We start from the raw sequence: 8,113 nt of genomic DNA, 5'->3' as shown, positions 1-8,113 counted from the left end.
AGGAAATCTATTGAGCTCCCAGTCTGTAATCCCACAATCGCACTATCGCCGCAGAAAAAAAAAACACTAATCCAGTCATTAAGTCTTTATTTAAAGAAGACAGATTTTCAGCCCCACCACAGACGGTGTCTCTTTAAGAAGCACCGCCGCTCGTTCTGAGGCTGCTCTTCCTTCATCAGTCATATTTGCTGTTTTTCATTGCTGGTGCTGTTTATCTCTAATTGACAATGGATGGATTGTAAAAGAATTGCCTCCGCTTTTTTTTGTTCAGTAAAATTTATGCTTGTACAGTGCACGTGAACAGAAGCTGGGCCGTGTCAAACAGCACAGCCCAGATTAAAATGTCTGTGAACGGCAGCAGCTTGTCGCTGAGAAGTGACAAAGAGTCAATCGTTATCTGTCAATACATAGTAATTACATCGTGTGTTGATTTGAGGGGCACTGTTTCCCCCCCTCACATTGGCTGTATGTAATTAAATTCATGATTCATGAGGTGTTTTATGTCAGACCTCGTGACCCTCAACAGACCCCACACTACGTGCAGCACATGCTCACTCAAGCACCCGTTTACACCTTTTTTTCTTCAGCGAGTTACAAATTTACTCATGATAAATGTCACAGTGACTTTTAGGAAAGAGATATAACACGTCTTCATAACCGCAGGGATCACAGTTAAGCTGGAGATCAAATTAGGTTGTGGTTATTACTTTGTTACGACAATGAGATTATTTGTGAGGTTGTGTGTTCCCGTAGCGACACACTGGCAGTTGGGTGTGGATTTTTGATGCCCTTATAACCATAACCCTTCCTGTGCCATGTAGCCTGGAATTGAAAGAGAATTGGACTTTTCCGCACGCTTTGGTGCCATCTGACCATTCAAAAGGTTTCAATAATAATATCAGTGCTTAAAATCTTGAACCAGCCTTTTGTATTTTCCTATTTGCTCTACAGTTTGTTTAGCTAGAGCATTTTTTGCTGCCAAAAAAGGACCAAAGGAATTTAATAGAAGTAATAACTATATAGTTTGTCACCGTTAATATTGCATTACTGGCTATAAATCTATTGTATATTTATATATAGTTGTTTTTTCTGGTTTGTGGGCTATAGGGATACAGTATAATTACGATAGTTGCAGTAATGTAAAGTGTCTGTAATTGAATTTGTGAGTGTAATTTGGCCTGAGCTCTTTGATTTCCCGTCTTGCACTTCTTATTTTTTAAATTAACACCAAGTTAATGGTAAAATGTACCATTAATAAATGCTTCCTGACTAATTTTACATCAAGTATTCTCAATATTGATCTGTAGATAAATGTAATTAAATGAAAAATTTATAGGATCATCTTAGAATCCATTTTTCTTTTTTAAAACGACCAAACACGGGCTTTGGAAAATTGAAGTGGGAAGCCTGAACGCATCCACGCCGGGCGTGTGGCTACTCAGATGAAGCATGATCTAAAGAATGACTCACACAGACTAGTCATTTGCACGCTTCTTTCTTTCCGTCACACACTTGTTTGGCTCCTGTCGAGGAGTGTGGCGAGGGATAATTAATATAGCCACGGGGCTGCTTTCATCAGCTGGGTGCATTTGTGCGTGTTTTTTTTAAAATTTTAATTATTATGTTCAGCTCTCCTCTCTGGCTGAACCATCACTGGAGCTGGTGGCGGACGGTGGTCGCCACTGCCCGCCCATTCCTGCTGGGTTAATAAATGCCATTAGCCGCCATCTCTTGCTTCTTCATTTCTTGTTTAATTGGGGGCATTTAAAACAAAATCACACAAGCGGGGTGTTAATCAGGGACTCATAGCAGGACTCGGACACTCTGATTATTCCAGATATTTTCTTTGCTACAGACAGGCTAATCTAAAAAAAAATGTAATGTTAGGATTTATTTCCATGGAATAAAAGTATTGATTATACCTGAACTCTCACTGTTTTTTTTTTTTCCTTAAAAAATTATGGCTGAATGTGTAATAAAGATTTATTACGGCACTTTTATCAGGACAACCTTCATTAGAATCTACCTTTTTTCCTCCCCCCAAGATAACGTTTTTATAAACTCTTAAAATATTGTCTCCTTGCACTGGTGCTCCACCAACACTACCACAGTTGCCTCCGCTTTCATTACTAAAATGCATCTGATCATGATAAGACACTTTGGTTAAATGCAATCGCCAAAATGGCATACATTAGGCCGAGGACATTTCTCTACCCCTGCGTTGCTTCTGCACTTTACTGAAAGCCTTGATTGTGATTCCAGCAACCGCAAATGTTCTCCACTGTGTCTAATCACATCAGATATAAACTGAATCAATTGCACCTCCCGTGCTCTAATTTTAAATAGCTCCTTGACACCAGACGGGGTCCTGGACGACTCGTCTACATCACCAGCATAAGACGAGAGGGTCTGGATGGAGTCACCTCTAAAGCAACAGCCGGGCTGTGTCATTGCCATCCCGAGGCAGGATCAATACATTCCTCTCAAGTTCATTCCAATAAGGCGGCTGGTAAAAACAGCTCACGTAGTGTCAGCTTTTTACTACTTTATGACGCCTGTGCATACGTAGCGAGCCGCCCGTGTTGATAGCCTGCAGAAAAACAGCTAACGCTAAGAAAAGGCGGTAACTTTACACAATTTCTTTGAGTCCATGCTGACAAACAAAGCCTTTTTTTTTATCTCAGGGGAAAGACGTGTAACGCAGAATCCTATTTTTGCCAGGAAATTCCAAAAGGAAGCAGCAAGGTGGCTCTTAAACGCGTTATAACACCTGCAAAAATAACACCAGTGACTGAGAGGGGAACTGAAAAATAAAATATGAGTCACGACACGACAAATCTTGCAAAGCCTCGGCGTCTCAGAACACCCGCAGGGCACTCGTAACTCTTCAATTACCAGCTTCGCTCCAAGGAGCACTTAACTCGGAACAAAACTTTCCATTTCAAATGAGCGATGTTTGTTTGATAAGGAAATTACCCTCTTTTGCTTGTCCCAATTCCACAAAGGAAGGAGGCGTTTCTGTATAAATTACCCGCGCGGAAGAGTGGATCGGTGGTGAATCAGTGGCTGCGCAAAGAAGAAGAAGAAGAAGTCACCTGAGCGTAACTGCTGAAAACACGCCGCCGCAAAAAATAACACACTTGAATCGGTCTAGCGCACGTGTGAGGAAGTGTTTGATGGATTTTCAACTGTGTTTACACTCTGCTGATGAATATCACAGAAAAAACAAAGAGTTATGTAAAGCGGCATCTGTTGGCAGCACAGCTCATTTTCAAGAGAGCCTCGGTATTCCAGACCTGGCTCCCCAAAGATCCAGGGATGACTTTCATTTAGCCTCACCTCTCCATCCAGCTGGGGTCACCCCTGTTGGTATAGCAAGCACAGCAGTCACATTGCTCCACCATGCGCGCAGATTGCTTACTAGAACAGCCTGGAACCTTTCATATTTCCCGGTCAGCATTTTTACAGGATAATTTTGGCAGCCTTTAAGGATATCGCTGCCTTAATAGAGGATAAAAATAAACGGGTGGTGGAAGGGCTATATCAGGCTGTTATAATCTTGTATTCTATACTGTGGAGCTAAATGTCTGGCTTTGGCTCCATTCAATGAGATTAAACTTCTCCCCAGTTGCTTCGAAAGACCATTTGTCCTATTTTTAAAACCAGAGAGAGCAGTTTGAGCCAAGTATATCTAAAAAAGCCAGTTAAATCGATTAAAATACTATGGTGTAAAGGGCATTATAGAGCATCTTCTAAGAATATCGTCCCTTTCTATCTCATTGAAGGATTCCGGTCAGCAGATTTCCCAGAGTATTCTATGTACATTTGAAGTGCATGTGTTCACTACAAGCATTAGTGGGTGAGTGAATGGGCCCTCAAGATTCCAGCTGTGACTGCCTTTTCTACTAGAAAGCTTGTCAAAATGTCCCAAACAGCTTAATTCAATCAACTCCGCCACTTTCAAGCCCACCGGGGAGCCGGCTAACGTATTAAAAACTTGAAAAGTTAAGAAATAAGCTCGAGGAAGTTCTCACTACCTGGGAAAAAGGCGGGTTCCTTGAGGCTTTCCTGTACTGTATGATAGTAAAAGCTCCACTCTTCGGGGCCTTGTTGCTTCTCTGTGAGCTCAAATGCTGGATTTTAGCTTGTGCTCTTCCCAGGAGGGCTAAAGCTTTGCAGAAGTTGGAGGGAGGGTTATATGAAGTTCAGTGGAAATGCTTTTTTTTTTTTTTTTTTACAGTACTCAGCCAACTTTTAAAATAAAAGACAAGTATGGTCTGAGATGTTCTGCAGAAAGCATGTTTGGAAGTGAGCGGATGGGGAGTTGAGCAATTTCTGAAAAAAATTCCTTTTGGAATTCCGAAAAAACAAAACCCAAATATTATGCCAGAATCTTGAGAAAACATGCCAGCGTGGCCGCGCTATGCAGGAGCGCACCGCAGCGCCACTGTACAAACCTCGCTCCCCGTTTGTTTTATGCGTCCTTCCCCCCTCTCCGACATTCACCCCCATTAATTCTGTGATTGTGTCTTCCTCTCATTTTCTCCCTCGTTATGCATTTAATGTTTCCAATTTGCCGTCATCACAGGAAAAAGCCACAAGAAGCTATAAATTCTTTTCTAATTCCAAATAATTAGGATTACACGGACCAGTGGTTTTCAATCAGCGAGATCATCTCAATGATAGATGGTGGGATAACTGGTCATTGCCGAGACATAAATATTGTGTCGTTCAATTAATCTGGTCTAATGAGGTGTCAAAGCTGCCACTCATCCATCAAATACAATTAGGAATAAACACATATGCATGGAGATGGGTAATTAATAATTAGCAAAGCAAAGAAAACAGTATTGGTTTCAGCAGCCACATTCGCAGAGCAATTTACCACAGCCCCCTCTCCATCCCAGTTTTCAACCGAGTGAGACAATGCCACATCGCAGGAATTTCAATCAATTTTTGCCTGCTTTCCCGTCTGATTTCCGCCACGCTCGCTGATTGTGCCCAGACGCGTCTCATTCTATAAAACTGTTCAGAACCTTAAAGAGGCGGCGGAATCACATTAAGTCAGTTTAACCTCAGAAGAACCCTAATCTACATACAGTAGGTGCCTTTCATCCACGTGAGCTGCAGCTAGACCTGGAATCTAAAGGGTTTGGGGGTGTTTTTTTTTGGAGGTGTTCTGAAAATGTGATGGATAGAGGGTTTTTTTCAGGACCAAGAGGAAAACATTTATTCTAGAACATGGGAATTGTGGACCGTCAGCGATAGTTTGTCTTCATCTCCCTCTAATGCCCACAAGGATCGTTGTCCTAAAAAAAGACATTTCATACAGAGTGCTCATTGTCTACCAGACAGAAGCTGACAGAATTAGAGTGCAGTGCCTCCAGTAGCACAATATTAATGATAATAATAATCATTCATCCTGCTGCTCACCTTGTTCGTTAATGTCAATCTTGACACCCGTCAAACGTGACTAATGGATGAATTTCAGTTCAACTAACTGAATTAACACCCACTTAATAAATATGTGTACAGTAATAGTATCTGGGTTAGAGTGTCCCACGTCAGGTCAGAGGTCTACCAGCAGAGGCGCTGTGGTTTAGTTGGTTAAACCGCCTGGAAAACAACCTGGGTTTGAATCCCAGCAGTGCCCTAATAATACATATATATAGGGGTTGGGAAAGGTGTTGGAAATGCTTGTAGAGGCAATCTTTGCCCAAATTTGGGGCATTTTTGTGTTATTGGACTCCGTGTCAGAGGAGGAGTAAAACTGCGTTATGCAAGAGTAATTATTTCTGATGTCATTTTTCTTAGACTGCTGCTAAATTGTTGGGACAGAAAGGTTGGGGAGAAGATTTCTGCAGCCGCTGATGGAATCTCACCGTGCAGTGGAAACCTCCACCAAAGGTCATTGGAATAAAGTTTCCTGCATGTGCCTGCTCATCCACAAAGATGCAAAGTAAGCGTCCTCAAGTTCCATTCAGGGTTGTTTTTTTTTCTCAAAAAGAAACAATTTTCTTAGCAACAGCACCGATGCAAGAACTAGAATATTTTCCTTTCTCAAATAAAATGTTATGAAAGATTTAACCAACACACAAGTCTCTGATGATCAAGGAGTGAAATGGAAAATACAGTTAATACGTCGAATCGTCCCGCGCGGTTGCACTCGCAGCACGCCATCTTCCATTTTTACCGTCTTGCCCCACAGTGTGAAGGTGACGCAACAGCAGAACGGGGTGTCCCTGATGTTAAAGTTTAAAAAAACACAGGCCGGACACATCTAGAGCCTGACGGTTCAGTTCAGCGGCAGCGAAAACCCAATTACCCAGAGGCATCGGGGCGAAAGACAGAAGGAAAATCAATACATAATTTCAGTATTTCAGGGGGGTGTTTCCTTCAAACGCAGAACGTCTCCATTCACCAGCCTCACGCTGCTTTTCAAAATAACCAATGACGATGGTAATGATCTATCTGTGATTTCTTCATCCGTGCGCTGACCGCGTCAGGCGGCTGCATGCAAACGCGTCAATTAATAAACTGACGGGCCGTTATAGATTTTTCAGCCTGTAGAAGGTTATTTACATTTCTTTTAAGGTTACACAAACACCTCCGTGTGTCTTGTGAGTGGCGTATTTGGGAGGAATTCACTTCAGCTGACCCCGAGGTTAAGTGTCTTCGAAGCCTGTAATCTAGTTGGAGGGTGTGCGGCGCAAGTTCACACAAAGTTTACCGCCACCGCGCCGCACCATTTTGTACCCTGTCACATTCTGTTACGGCGGCGGGCAGACGGGCAACCCCTGCCCGCGCAGCACTGAAATGCCACGCTTAAGTGACAGCAGCCAGACACACACACAAAAAATGAAACAAATCAATAGTGGCGTCTCTTATGGAGACGACCGAACCGAAGCGCAACATGATAACGTCCACAAATGCACTCAAGCGTTGAGGCGACCCCCGGAGAGGCGCTTCTTTTAATGAATGTAGGTTAGTATGATTGACTAATCACCTAATAAATTAGAAAAGACAATATCAAACAGCTGTCTGCTCCTGCCTGTTTCGGCCTATAGGAGCACCTATGGCCCACGGTGATTGTTAAAAGCAATAGCGCCTTCCCGCGCAGCCTGGCAATTACCCTGCCTGCGAAAACTTCAGGCTTTATCTCCTTATGAAACTATAAAAACCCATTTTTAGGATTAGATATGGCCAACTTTAATGTTGTGGATTTGAATATGAAAAGGAGACTGGCGGGGAGTGCAGAGAGCCAGGGGACCCAAACACAGACTTCCTCTAAAATGTTAATGGTTTGGCTAATTGAAGGTATGTTCTTTGTCGGCGCTGCGTTTTGGAGGGTCCTTTCTGTGGACCGAGCCAGCACAAGGTAGCCGGGCTCTCAGATGTTATTGTATTTGACTGCTGCTGCGCCAGGGTGCCACTGGAGTTTGTTGCTTTTAAGATAAGTTACGGGGACATGCGCGCAAATCGACTGAAGTGCGCAGGGACGTGCAAATCCGTATGTACTACCCACCCACCAACAGAAAGGCGTGCACGCACGCACACACCGACATGAACGCGCCGAGTGTTTTGCATTTCAAAAGACTGAAATTGCCTGTGGCGGTGGCAGGGGGACTATGGCCTCAGGAGTCCCCAAGAGCACCTGTGAAGTTAACGAATGACGAGTCGAGAGTCAGACGAAGCTCTTCTTTCCTGTAAGTATATTCACACCAACACCCTCCTGAGGAATAGGCAGGTAGAATACACACACACCCTCAATTATCCTTTTTGTATCATTAAAAAACAGTTTTCTCTTACAGGAGGATAATTTTACTGGTGTGAAAGGTCTTGCTAACTTGATTTGCATTTAAGTCAACTTCCTGTGCCTGCCATCCCAGTAATATTATAACACCATTTAAACTGTGTTAGGTGGAAACTGGTTTAAGCCATAAAAACCTTTTTAATCTTGACGTGGCAGGATCGGGGAGGTCACGCTCCTACAGTAGGTGTTAGAAATGGCTTTTTCTGATGCGTGTTGTCCATCACTACTTACCTCCGTACACACAATCATGGTGGATGCTAAAGGCCTTTGCTAAATGTCAAGTCACTTCCAGATGTTACA

Source organism: Takifugu rubripes, chromosome 16, assembly GCF_901000725.2.
Source record: "Takifugu rubripes chromosome 16, fTakRub1.2, whole genome shotgun sequence".
In the NCBI taxonomy this organism is placed as follows: Eukaryota; Metazoa; Chordata; class Actinopteri; order Tetraodontiformes; family Tetraodontidae; genus Takifugu; species Takifugu rubripes.
The sequence above is the reverse complement of the archived record's forward strand: the minus strand, read 5'-3'. Positions refer to the sequence as shown.